This window comes from Symphalangus syndactylus, chromosome 10, assembly GCF_028878055.3.
Source record: "Symphalangus syndactylus isolate Jambi chromosome 10, NHGRI_mSymSyn1-v2.1_pri, whole genome shotgun sequence".
Taxonomy (NCBI): Eukaryota; Metazoa; Chordata; class Mammalia; order Primates; family Hylobatidae; genus Symphalangus; species Symphalangus syndactylus.
Genome location: NC_072432.2, coordinates 115,958,075 through 115,970,424, shown reverse-complemented (window position 1 = coordinate 115,970,424; position 12,350 = coordinate 115,958,075). Strand labels below are relative to the sequence as shown.

Below are 12,350 nucleotides of genomic sequence, written 5' to 3'. Positions count from 1 at the left end.
CAAGGCTGAAGTGAGCTATGATTGCACCACTGCACTCCAGCCTGGGCAACAGAATAAGACCCTATCCTCTAAAAAAATTTTTTTGAAAAACATGATTAACACACCCTCCTCTTTAATCTGGGAGTGCTTCTATGACTGAACTCAGCACACAGTTGGTGATTTTTCTTTTTTTTTTTTTTTTGAGATGGAGTTTCACTCTGTTGCCTAGGCTAGAGTGCAGTGGTAGTGGTGTGATCTCAGCTCACTGCAACTTCCACCTCCCAGGTTCAAGCAATTCCCCTGCCTCAGCCTCCCAAGTAGCTGGGATTATAGGTGTGTGCCACCACATCTGGCTAATTTTTTTTGAAGTTTTAGTAGAGACGGGGTTTCACCATGTTGGCCAGGCTGGTTTCAAACTCCTGACCTCAAGTGATCCACCCGCCATGGACTCCCAAAGTGTTAGGGTTACAGGCGTGAGCCACTACACCCGGCCCACAGTTGGTGATTTTGTTTTCTGTGTTTTTTTGTTTCGTTTTGTTTTCTTTAGACAGAGTCTCACTCTAGGCTGAAGTGCAGTGGCACAAACATGGCTAACTGTAGCCTCTACCTCCCAGGCTCAAGCATTCCTCCCTCCTCAGCCTCAAGGTGTGCACTACCACACATGGCTAATTTTTTTCTTTCTTTCTTTCTTTTCTTTTTTTTTTGTAGAGATGGTGGGTGGGGGGGGGGGTGTCTCACTATGTTGCCCAGGCTGGTCTTGAACTCCTTGATTCAAGTAATCCTCCCGCCTCAGCCTCCCATTGTGTTGGGATTACAGGTTTGAGCTACCACACCTGGCTATTTGTTTGTTTGGATGCTCATCTCCCTTCCTAAGCTGTGAGCTTATCAAGAGCGGGATCTTCACCTTGTTCATCTTTGCACCTTCAGCACCTGCCTCATGCCTGCTATTTATCTAGATTGAATACAAGGACTCTCCAGCCTGGCTGCATATGAGAGTCACCTGGGAAGCATTTGAAACCCTCCATGTCTAGGCTTCACCCTCCGAGATTCTGGTCTAATTCACCTGGGGTGGGGCCAGGCATTGGTGTTTTTCAGGAATTCCTCAGGTGGTCTACTGTGCAAAACTACTGGGTAAGTGTTTGACTTCTCATTGATTTGTTGATTTTCCTGGGAGGAATTCTCTAGAAAGAAAGTAAGGAGATGGTTCCAGGTGTGGTCATTTAAAACACAGCAGGAAACCCAGGACCTGAAAACCACGTACTTGCCCTGGGCTTAGTTACCTGATTGGCAGAATCTTCCCCAAGTGTGAGCCAGCCTGGAAGACCTGGGTCTGAGCCAGGTGGTGGTGGTGGTCTCCACTATTCTGCAGGTTCCAGGCCACACTTGTTGGGGAAGGGGACGATTCTAAATCCCTCCAATGGCCAGGTGCTGTGGGTGGCTCATGCCTATAATCCCAGCACTTTGGGAGGCCAAGTTGGGTGGATCACCTGAGGTCAGGGGTTTGAGACCAGCCTGGCCAACGTGGTGAAACCCGTCTCTACTAAAACTATAAAAAAAAAAAAAAAATTAGCTGGGCATGGTAGTGGGCGCCTGTAATACCAGCTTCTCAGGAGTCTGAGGCATGAGAATCGCTTGAACCCCGGAGGCACAGGTTGCAGTGAGCCCAGATCGCGCAATTGCACTCCGGCCTGTGCAACAGGAGTGAAACTCCGCCTTAATCAACCAATGCCTCCAGACTGGGAGCTCTGAAGATAATTGTCAATCCCAGTCTCTCCTGTCTGTGGCTGAGGGCCTGGTGCTCTCCGTGGTCAAACGTTGGACATCTTTCCCTGGACACTGGTCTCAGTGGTTCCTCCCTCCAACCTTCTGCACCTGTCTCTGCGGCCTTCTTTTTCTGCATCTCTAGCGTCCGTTCTGCCTGACTCTGTGCATCTTGAAAGGAGAAACGGTAAGAGAATTGTCTTTGCAGTTTCCACTCTTTTTCCTTAGAATCCTTGGAAGGAGGAATGCTGGCAAACCCACCCATTCTTCTTTTCCTATTCTCTCCTGCCCTACATATCGGCTCCTCCCTGGAACTCCCCTAGAACCTTCTCCAACTGTCTCCCTAACCGCCAACGGCTCCCTCCTCTCCTGTGGCTCCAGGAACCTTCCTGAACCTCTCAAACTCTCAACATCCGCTGGCTCTGATTACCTTAAGGGCTCAAACTGAGGGTCACCCTGGAGGGAACTTTCTCCCCATGTTCTCCAGGCCAGAAACCTGTCAAGGTATGTACCTTCCCGCAGCCAGCACCCAACAGCTCCCACACTGTTCTGGGCAAGTGACAAGGGCTTTTCTCCCCTGTTTGTGTGAGGTAGGAATTTGCTTTGAGAGAGAGGAGACAGAGGAGACAGAAAACACCTTGGCCTAGGGAGCTGTTAGAAATTCGTGGTAAAGACTGGGCATGGTGGCTCATGCCTGTAATCCCAGCACTTTGGGAGGCCGAGGCAGGCAGATCACCAGGTCAGGAGATCGAGACCATCCTGGCTAACACGGTGAAACCCCGTCTCTACTGAAAATACAAAAAAATTAGCCAGGCGTGGCGGCGGTCACTTGCAGTCCCAGCTACTTGGGAGGCTGAGGCAGGAGAATGGCATGAACCTGGGAGGTGGAGCTTGCCGTGAGCCAAGATCGTGCTGCTGCACTCCAGCCTGGGCGACAGCAAGACTCTGTCTCAAAAAAAAAAAAAAAAAAAAATTCGTGGTAAAGGTGGTGTTTCCAATTTTTTCACTCTAGTGTGATTTGAGCACATCATTTGAGGCATTATTTGTGACTTTATTCATGGTGTTTCTAGGTGCCTGTCTGTGAGCCTCAAACATTTCTCTAATTCTCCTCAGAAAGGCCGCTTTGGTGAGTTTCTCACTGCCTGAATTTTGGGCTGCGATGAGCCTCACTGATTTCAGGCAGGCCCTACTTCTGACAGATTTAGTGAGTTTCTTTCCTCTGTGAGGTCCTCATTCCCCCTTCCATGATATAGGAAGAAGGATCCCCATTTCCTCCTATCCTGAGAAATGTAGGGGGGACCTGAGATTGACTCTGTCCCTGCAAAGAGAGGCAAGGTAAATACATAGCTTCAGTAGGCTCTGAGTTCAGTTCTCATCTCCACCAGATGGACAAAACGTTCAACTTTTCAAGGGTGATTGCGTGAGGCACCACCATTTCATAGCCCCTTTGGAGCCTGCCATTCCATGGGTGAAGTGATTTATTAATACATGCAATGTGCATCTATTAATGAAATGGGCTTATTAAGTCAACCGTCGGTTGCTGAGACCAACAAGCTGGGGCTACCTAAAAGAAGAACTTGTGTCCCTCAAGTGGAAAAGTCCTGGCCCCCAGCCTCTGGCCCGAGGTCTAGCAGGACCTTTGGATAAATGGAGGGGTGAGGGAAGGGGTCAGAGCTGGGTTTATCTCACAGACTCCTGACTCCCGGGGAATACAATCGTTGGGAGAATCCAGCCCTGGAGCTCTCTTTGCCAGCCCCATCATTGCCACCACGAATTCCTCTGTCTTCTGCTTGATAGAAGGAAAGCAAACATCTCTTAAAACAACAGCAAGTGCAGATACCCTGTAACAGAGCATTCCCCATTCCTTCCTCCCATTTCTTAGACATTGCTAGCATTCATGCACTTAACAATAAGCCATAATCGCTTGAGACATTCTTGTTCTTAACTATTTTAAACAAACAGTTATCTATAAGGCCAATTAAGAATAATAAAACCAAAATATTTTCCTTTACCTCCATTTAGTCCATCTTCGATGTTCTTCTATTCTTTGTGTAGAGCCAAGGTTTCATTTTCCTTTTCATTGAAGGGCTTCTTTTAACATTTCATGCAAGGCAGGTGTACCGGCAAAATCTTCTCTCAGTTTTTCTTTATCTTCATATCCTCTCCACCTTTGAAGAAAAATTCCGCTGGATACAGATTCTAGGTTGATGGAAGTTTTAACACTTTGTTAATATTTCACTCCATTCTCTTCTTGCTTTCCTGGTTTCTGATGGTAAGTTTGATGTAATTCTTATTGTTCATTTAGAAGTAAGCCCCGCTCCCCAAGAAAAAAAAGAAATTATATTTTTATACTTTTACATTTCAAGACAATTTTCAAATTGGTCATCTGAAATGAAAGGTACATTAAAAAGCAACAAAGAGTTGGTAACAAAAGATGGCCCAAGTGCATGTTGGGTGACTTTGGAATTCTTTCTCTGTCTTTAAGTAGGACAACCAAAGGTCAGAATAGTTCCTTTACAACATACGGTTTTTATATGTGCGTGCTTATTTATGTAACGATTTATTAAGCATCTGCTATGTTCATAGTGCTGTGGGGATTGCAGAGACAAATGGGGCCCTCACAGGATGAAATATGTGCACAGAAAACTAGAGCAGAAGGCAGAAATCAATGAATGGGAGGTGGGAGGAGCAGCTCTGCTCCTGGAGCTTCAGTGAGACCCACATCTATAATGCGGGGGAAGCGTGACCTTTAGGAATTCAATATCCACCCCTCCCTCTCTGATTTTCTCCCTTTCCCAACCCCCGAGGGGTAATGGAGCACCTGCTGGTCCCAGGCGCTGTGCTGGTGGCAGACACAGCAATTCATAGGCTACATGGGGTCCCTCCTTCGTGAAGGTAACAGCCTAGTGACAGAGAAATAAAAGTAAATAAACAAAAATGGCCAGCTACTATTATACTATCCTGGTGGAAGTACTGCAGATGCTGTCTGCAGATATGACAAGATACCCAGGAAGGTACCCTAAAGGAAGTGATGTTTAAATAGCACATGAAGGTGAGCAAAAGTAAGCCAGGTGGGTCATGGGGCAGGAGACAAAGGTGTCCATTATAGACAGAATGGTTTGTGCAAAAAGGCCTAGAGGTGGGAGAGAGCATAGCTGATTGGGAAGACAAAGAGTAGTCCACACAGGCTGAACAAGAGGTCTACACAGTGAAGAGGATGGAGTGGCCAGTGTTGCTGAAGGGGGTTCTAGAGAACACTAGTTCCTGGGATTTTTTTTTCTCTCATTCTGCAGGTTATCTCTTCACTGTCTTGATAGTGTCCTTTGATGCCCAAAAGTTTTCCATTTTCATGGAGTTCAATTTGTCAGTCTACTTTTGCTGCCTCTGCTTTTGGTGTCCTATGTAAATCAATGCCAAATCCAATGTCATGAAGCTTTTTCCCTGTGTTTTATTCTAAGAGTTTTGTGGTTTCAGCTCTTATATTTAGATCTTTGATCCATTTTGAGTTAATTTTTATATCTGGTGTAAAGCAAGGATCCAACTTCATTCTTTTGCATGTGGCTATCCACTTGTCCCAGAATCATTTTCAGCACCCTTGCTGAAAATCATTTGAACACACACACACACACACACACACACACACACATACATACATACACATATACACACATACACACATATGAGGGTTTATTTCTGGGCTCTCTAGTCTATTCTGCTGGCCTATTCATCTGTCTTTATGCCAGTACCAAACTATTTGGATTACTGTAGCTTTGTAGTAAGTTTTGTAATCAGAAAGTATGAGTCCTTCAACTATGTTTTCTTTTCAAGATTGTTTTGACTATTTGGGGTCCCATGAGATTATATATAAATTTTAGGATGGGTTTTTCTATTTCTGTAAAAAAAAAAAAAAATTGGCATTTTGATAGGAGTTGCAATTAATCTATAGGTCACTTTGAGTAACTTTGTCATTTTAACAATATTAAGTCTTCCACTCCATGAGCATTGAATGTCTTTACCTTTGTTTATCTCTTCTTTAATTTATTTTAGCAAAATTTTGTAGTTTCAGTGTGCAAGTCTTTCACTTCCTTGGTTAAGTTTATTCCTAGTTTATTCTGCGTTATGTAATCATAAATAGAGTTGTTTTCCTAATTTCCTATTTGAATTCTTCGTTTTTAGAGCAAAGAAATGCATTTGATTTTTGTTTGTTGATTTTGTAAATTACTACTTTACTGAATTTGCTTATTAGCTCTAACAGTTTTTCTTTTTTAAAAAATTAGGGTTTTCTATATGTAAGATTGTCATCTGCAAACAGATAATTGTACTTCTTCCTTTCTAATTTGGATGACTTTTATTTCTTTTTCTTGCATAATTGCTCTGGCTAGAACTTTCTATTTATGTTGAATAAGAGTGGCAAATGCATGCATCCTTGTTTTGTTCCTGATCTTAGAGGAAAACTTGAAGTCTGTCACCATTGAGTATGTTGTTATCTGTGGGCTTTTTGTATATGGCCTTTATCATATTGAGGAAGCTTCTTTCCCTTCCTAGTTTGTTTTTACCATGGAAGTGTGTTGAGTTTTGCCAAATGCTTTTTTTGCATCAATTGAGATGACCATGTAGTATTTTTCCTTCATTCTATTAATGTGGTGTTATTATGTTGATTGGTGTTTATATGTTGAATCATGCTTGCATTCCAGAAATAAATCTCACTTGGTTATGTTGTATAATCCTATCACTGTACTGTTGAATTATCTATGCTAATATTTTGTTGGGGACTTTTGCATCAGAGTTTCTAAGGGATATTGCTTTGTGGTTTTCTTTTCTAACTTTGGTTAGAAAGTTGGCTTTGCTATCATAGTAATGCTGGCTTCACAGAGTGACTCAGGGAATATTCTGTCCAATGTTTTGGAAGAGTTTGAGAAGGATGAGTGTTCATTCTTCTTTAAATGTTTGGTAGAAATCACCAGTAAAACTATCTGGTTCAGAACTTTTCTTCACTGGGGCATTTTTGATTACTGCTTCAATCTTCTTACTCGTTGTGGATCTATTCAGGCTTTCCATCTCTTTATGATTCAGTCTTGGTAGGTTTTATGTTTCCAGGAATTTGTCCATTTCAGCTGGGTTATCAAATTTATTACATAACCAACAACCTTACCCATTGTTTATATTAATCTCTTATCACCCTTTTTATTTCTGTAAAATTTTATTTATATTTTTATTTTTATAAATTTTAGAGTAATCTCCTCACCTTCATTTCTCATTTTAGTAATTTGAGTCTTCTCTGTTTTTTAATTAATCTGGCTGAAAGGGTCAATTTTACTGATGTTTTTCAAAGAAACAACTTTTGATTTTGTTGATTTTCTGTTTTCTGTTCTCTATTTTATGTCTTTTGCAATCTTTAGTATTTCTTTCTGCTAGCTTTGGGTTATCTTGTTCTTTTTTTTTTTTTTTTTTTTTCCTAGCTTGTTAAGGTGTAAATTTAGGTTGTTGATTTGAGATCCTCCTTCTTTTTTAATATAAGCATTTACAACTTCTCACTGTAAGCTTTTATAGCTATTTTACAGCATGTACAGCTTTCACTGCATCCCATACATCTTGGTATACCAGTTGAGTTTCTCTTATTGAAAACACTTGGGACAAGAAGTATTTCAAATTTCAAATTTTTCAGATTTTAGAATATTTGCATATATGAGATATTTTGGAGATGGGACCTAAGTCTAAACATGAAATTTATTTATGTTTATATACAGCTTATACACAGCCTAAAGATAATTTTATACAATATTGTGAATAATGTTGTGCATAAAACAAAGTTTTGACTGTGACCCATCACATGAGGTCAGGTGTAGGATTTTTCACTTGTGGTATTCCATAGGCCGTCAAAGTTTTGAATTTTGAAGCATTTCAGAATTCAAATTTTTGGCTTAGGGATGTATTGTGTTTTTTGTTTTTGAGACAGTCTCACTCTGCCGCCCAGGCTGGACTGCAGTGGAGTGATCTCCGCTCACTGCAACCTCCGCCTCCCAGGTTCAAGCAATTCTCCTGCCTCAGCCTCCCAAGTAGCTGGGATGGGACTACAGGTGCCTGCCACCATGCCCAGCTAATTTTTGTATTTTTAGTAGAGACATAGTTTCTCCATGTTGGCCAGGCTGTTCTTGAACTCCGGACCTCAAGTGATCCACCCATCTCGGCCTCCCAAAGTGCTGGGATGAGAGGTGTGAGCCACCATGCCCAGCCAGTCTCCTATTTCTCTAATTGGTCTTCTGCCTAGTTGTTCTATTCACTATTAAAAGTGGAGTACTGAAGTCTCCAATTGCTTTGTTAAGCTACCTATTTTTCCCTTCAATTCTACCCTTGTATGCTTATATATTTTGGATCCCTGATGTTTGGTGCATATAGGTTTATAACTGTTATATCTTCTTGGTGAATTGATTCTTATCAATATATAATGCCCTTCTTTGTCTCTTGTAGAACTAGACTTTAAAATCCATTTTGTCTGATATTAATATAGCCATCCCTGTTCTCTTTTCGTTACTGTGTACATAGGATATCTTTTTAAATCCTTTCTCTTTCAATCTATTTGTGTCCTTAGAGCTAAAGCAAGTCTATTGTGGACAGTATATAATTGAATCATTTTTTAAAAATCTAATCTGCTGGTTTATAACTTTTGACTGAGGCATTAAAACCAATTAAATTTAAATTTAAATCCATTTACTGATAAACAATGACTCAATGACTTATTTTGCCATTTTGTTATTTGTTTTCTGTGTGTTTTAGCTCTTCTCGCTTGCTTGCTTGCTTGCATTCTTAAGAGATGGGGTCTCACTATGTGGCCCAGGCTGGCCTCAAACTCCTAGGCTCAAGTGATCCTCTCACATCAGCCTCCCAAGCAGCTGGAAGTACAGGCATGTGCCACTGCATCTGGCTGGTTTTCAGCTTTCTGTGTTCCTCATTTCCTCCATTTCTACCTTTCTTTACATTTAGTTGATTTTTTTGTAGTGACATGTTTTATTCACTTCTCATTTCCTTTTGTGTATATTCTATAAATACATTTTGTGGTTACCATGGGAATTACATCTAACATCCTAAAGTTATAATGATCTAATTTGAATTGATACTAACTTAACTTCAATTGCATACAAACATTTTACTTATACAGCTCCATGCCCCCCATTTTGTTACCGATGTTACAGTTTACGTTGTTATATACCCACTAACATAGATTTATAATTATTTTATTCATTGTCTTTAAATCCTGTGCTATAGTTTAGATATTTGTGTCCTGCAAATCTCATGTTGAAATTTGATCCCCAGTGTTGGAGGTGGGGCCCAATGGGTGGTGTTCGAGTCTTGGGGGCAGACCTTTCATGAATAGAATGCATTTCCAGGGGAGTGCATTCTCACTTTATTAGTTCCACGAGAACTGGTTGTTAAAAAGAGCCTGGCACCTCCCATTTCTCATTCCTACTTTCTATTTCACTGTGTAATTTCTGCACACTCCAGCTTCCCTTTCCCATCTAAAATGAGTGGGAAAAGGCTGAGGCTTTCACCAGATGCGCAGTCTTCTGGCCAGCAGAATTATGAGCCAAATAAACCTCTTTATCAATTATCCAGCCTCAGGAATTCATTTATAACAACACTAAATGGACTAAGACATCCTGTATTTAAAAGTGGAATGGCAAACCAAAATTACAATAATACTGGCTTTTTAATTTGTCTGTGTGTTCACCTTAAACAAAGGTCTCAACATATTTCTTCACCTAGTTTCAACTTACTGTCATCTTTTCATTTCAACCTGAAGGTCTACTTTCAGCATTTCTTGCAGGGCAGGGCTGGTGGTAATCAACTCCCTAAGCTTTTGTTTATCTGGGACTTTCTTAATTTCTCTCTTACTAATATTTTGGAAGATACTTTTGCTGGACATAGAATTCTTAATTGACAACTTTTCTTCTTTCAGTACTTTATATCATCTCAATGCCCCCTGGGCTTCAAAGTTTCTGCTGATACATTGGCTGATAATTTTATTGAGGATCCCTATGCATGATGAGTCTTCTCTCTTATTGCTTTCAAAATTCTCTCTTTGTCTTTGGCTTCCAACAGTTTGATTCTAATATGTCTCGGCATAGGTCTCTTTGAGTTTATTTTACTTGAAATTCCTTGAGCTTCTTGGGGCCTTAGATGGTCTATTGTATGTCTCAATCTGTAATCTTTGTCTTCAGTGTCTGAAGGTCTGTAGTCACTCTGCTGTTTTCATAAGCAATGCTGCCCTTTTCCGTTAGGCAAAGCAGAGACTAGTCCTGTAGGCAGACCCCAGACAGATTAGAGCATTGCACATGATGGGTCTGGCTCTGCTTCTTTGAGTTTAAGGGAGAGCTGGGGCTTGAGCTACTATCTCCTCCAGACCAATACTGCTGGCAGTAGAGGTGGAACAAGGTAGAAAGATAATGAAATTTCCAACTTTTTTTTTTTTTGGAGATAGAGTCTCGTTCTGTTGCCCAGGCTAGAGTGCAGTAGTATGATCTTGGCTCACTGCAATCTCCACCTCCTGGGTTCAAGCGATTCTTCTGCTTTAGCCTCACAAATAGCTGGGATTACAGGTGCCTGTCACCATGCCTGCCTAATTTTTGTATTTTTAGTAGAGATGGGGTTTCACCATGTTGGACAGGCTGGTCTTGTACTCCTGACCTCAGATGATCTGCCCACCTCAGCCTCCCAAAGTACTGGGGTTACAGGCATGAGTCACCATGTCTGGAAAAATTCCTATTATTTTGAAGGAGGCTTTTAAAAATTTTTTTGAGACGGGGTCTCCTTCTCTCACCCAGGATGTGGTTAAGGAGGCTTTCCTTGATTAGGCATTTACTTGGCTGCTCTAACCTTTGGCTATTTTCCAGACCTTCTATAAAGTTAGTTCATCCACTTCTCTCTCTGTCTCTCTGGGTGTGTGTGTGTATGTGTGTTTAGCTTTCCATGAGGGAACAAGAGCTTGGAGCTTCCTAATCATCCATTTTGCTGACATCCCCAGGATGATTTTTTAAAACAGCTCTATTACTATATGCTTCACATATCTCACAATTCATAAATTTTGAAGTGTATAATTCAGTGGTTTTTAGTATATGTATAGATATGTGCAACCATCACATAGTCAATTTCAGAACATTTTCATCACCTTTAAAAGAAACCTCATACCCTTTAGCTATCATCCCCATACTTCTCATTCACGTCTTACCCTACCTCCACCTCCAGCCTTAGCAACCACTAGTCTACTTTCTGTCGCTATATATTTGCCTATTCTGGACATTTCATATAAATGGAATCTACAATATGTCCTCTTTTGCGACTGGCTGCTTTCACTTAGCACAGTGTTTTCCCCCATGGCTCCTGGGCCCCACCCTGGGCTCTGTAGAAGGCACAGGATACTGAGAGTAGAGTGGGAGCAGGATTGCATGACGGAGTAGCCAGATCATTGGACTGTTCCAAATTTGAAGTTGCATCCAACAGCTGCAATGCGAAGATAAGGGGGAAGAAATTGAAGATGTTAGCAAGTGAATAGTACAAAGGTTTGCAAGACCCAGGTACCAGAGGGGAAGGTAGTCAGAATAGGTAAGGAAAAAGGAGAGTGGTCAAGGGACCAGAGTTTAGAATCAAATGAAAGACTAAGTGCAGAGAAGTAACAAGAGGGTAGAGGAAGGAGAAGAGATGGTGATCAGAAGAGCTGCTTGAAATTAGCTGGGCATAGTGGTGCGTGCCTGTAATCCCAGCTACTTGGAAGGCTGAGGCAGGAGAATCACTTGAACCTAGGAGGCGGAGGCTGCAGTGAGCTGAGATCATGCCACTGCATTCCAGCCTGGGCGACAGAGCAAGACTCCCTCTCAAAAAAAAAAAAAAAAAAAAAAAAGCTGCTTGAATTTAATATTTTAGGGATGGAGCAATTTGTAGTGATGAAAATGTCCAAGAAAGTGGCCATGGGAAGGGAGGCTGGAAAAGAGGGAAGGGAAAATGTTGGTAGAGGCATCCAAAATAGGCAAATTCATAGAGACGGAAAATAGATTAGGGTTGTCAGGGACTGGGGGTAGGGAGGAATGGGGTGTTACTGCTAATAAGTACAGGACTTCTTTTAGGTTGATGAAAGGGCTCTGTACTTTGGCAGTGGTGATGGTTGCACAAGCTTGTGCACATACGAAAACCCACTGGATTATACATATTAAAAGGGTGAATTTTATGTGTGAATTCTACCTCAATTAATTTTTAATTAGGAATCAATGAAAAGAATTCAGGGGAATTTGTTCACTGCAGTTCAGAGATTCCAAAGGGCCTTCGTGGAAAGGTTTAGGAGAGAGAGAAAGAACAAGAGTCTGTGTCTGGGTAGAGAAATTAAGTGAGGCCTGGGCAGTGATTGGAGGGTGTCAGGCACAGGAGGCCTGGAGGGATAAGAAGGGAGTGGAGAGTTTCAGCAGCAGTGGTCCAACAGATCCCAGTAGCTGGAGGGACCAATGTATCTCAGGAAGCCACAGGTTTGGCTTGAATGGTGGTGTCTGGAGGTGGTCCCAGCCCAGGTAACTGAAGGAAGGGAGGGGGACTTCAAGGGTGGGCACCAAGAAATCTAGCAATGGGAC

At 41.7% G+C, this 12,350-nt stretch overlaps 1 protein-coding gene across 4 annotated transcripts in view; it reads left to right on the top strand.

Annotated features, from left to right (window-relative positions):
* Positions 1-12,350, top strand: part of PEBP4 (phosphatidylethanolamine binding protein 4) — a 287,960-nt gene that overhangs the window by 55,627 nt on the left and 219,983 nt on the right. Inside the window, exon 1 of one of the 4 annotated variants that reach the window (XM_055295679.2) lies at positions 1,823-1,927. The exons of 2 other annotated variants lie outside the window; for them this stretch is intronic. The gene's annotated coding sequence lies outside the window, so the exon portion shown is untranslated. Of the gene's footprint in view, positions 1-1,822; positions 1,928-2,063; positions 2,245-12,350 lie in introns of those variants that run through there. One more of the 4 variants, XM_055295678.2, reaches the window with a different exon arrangement.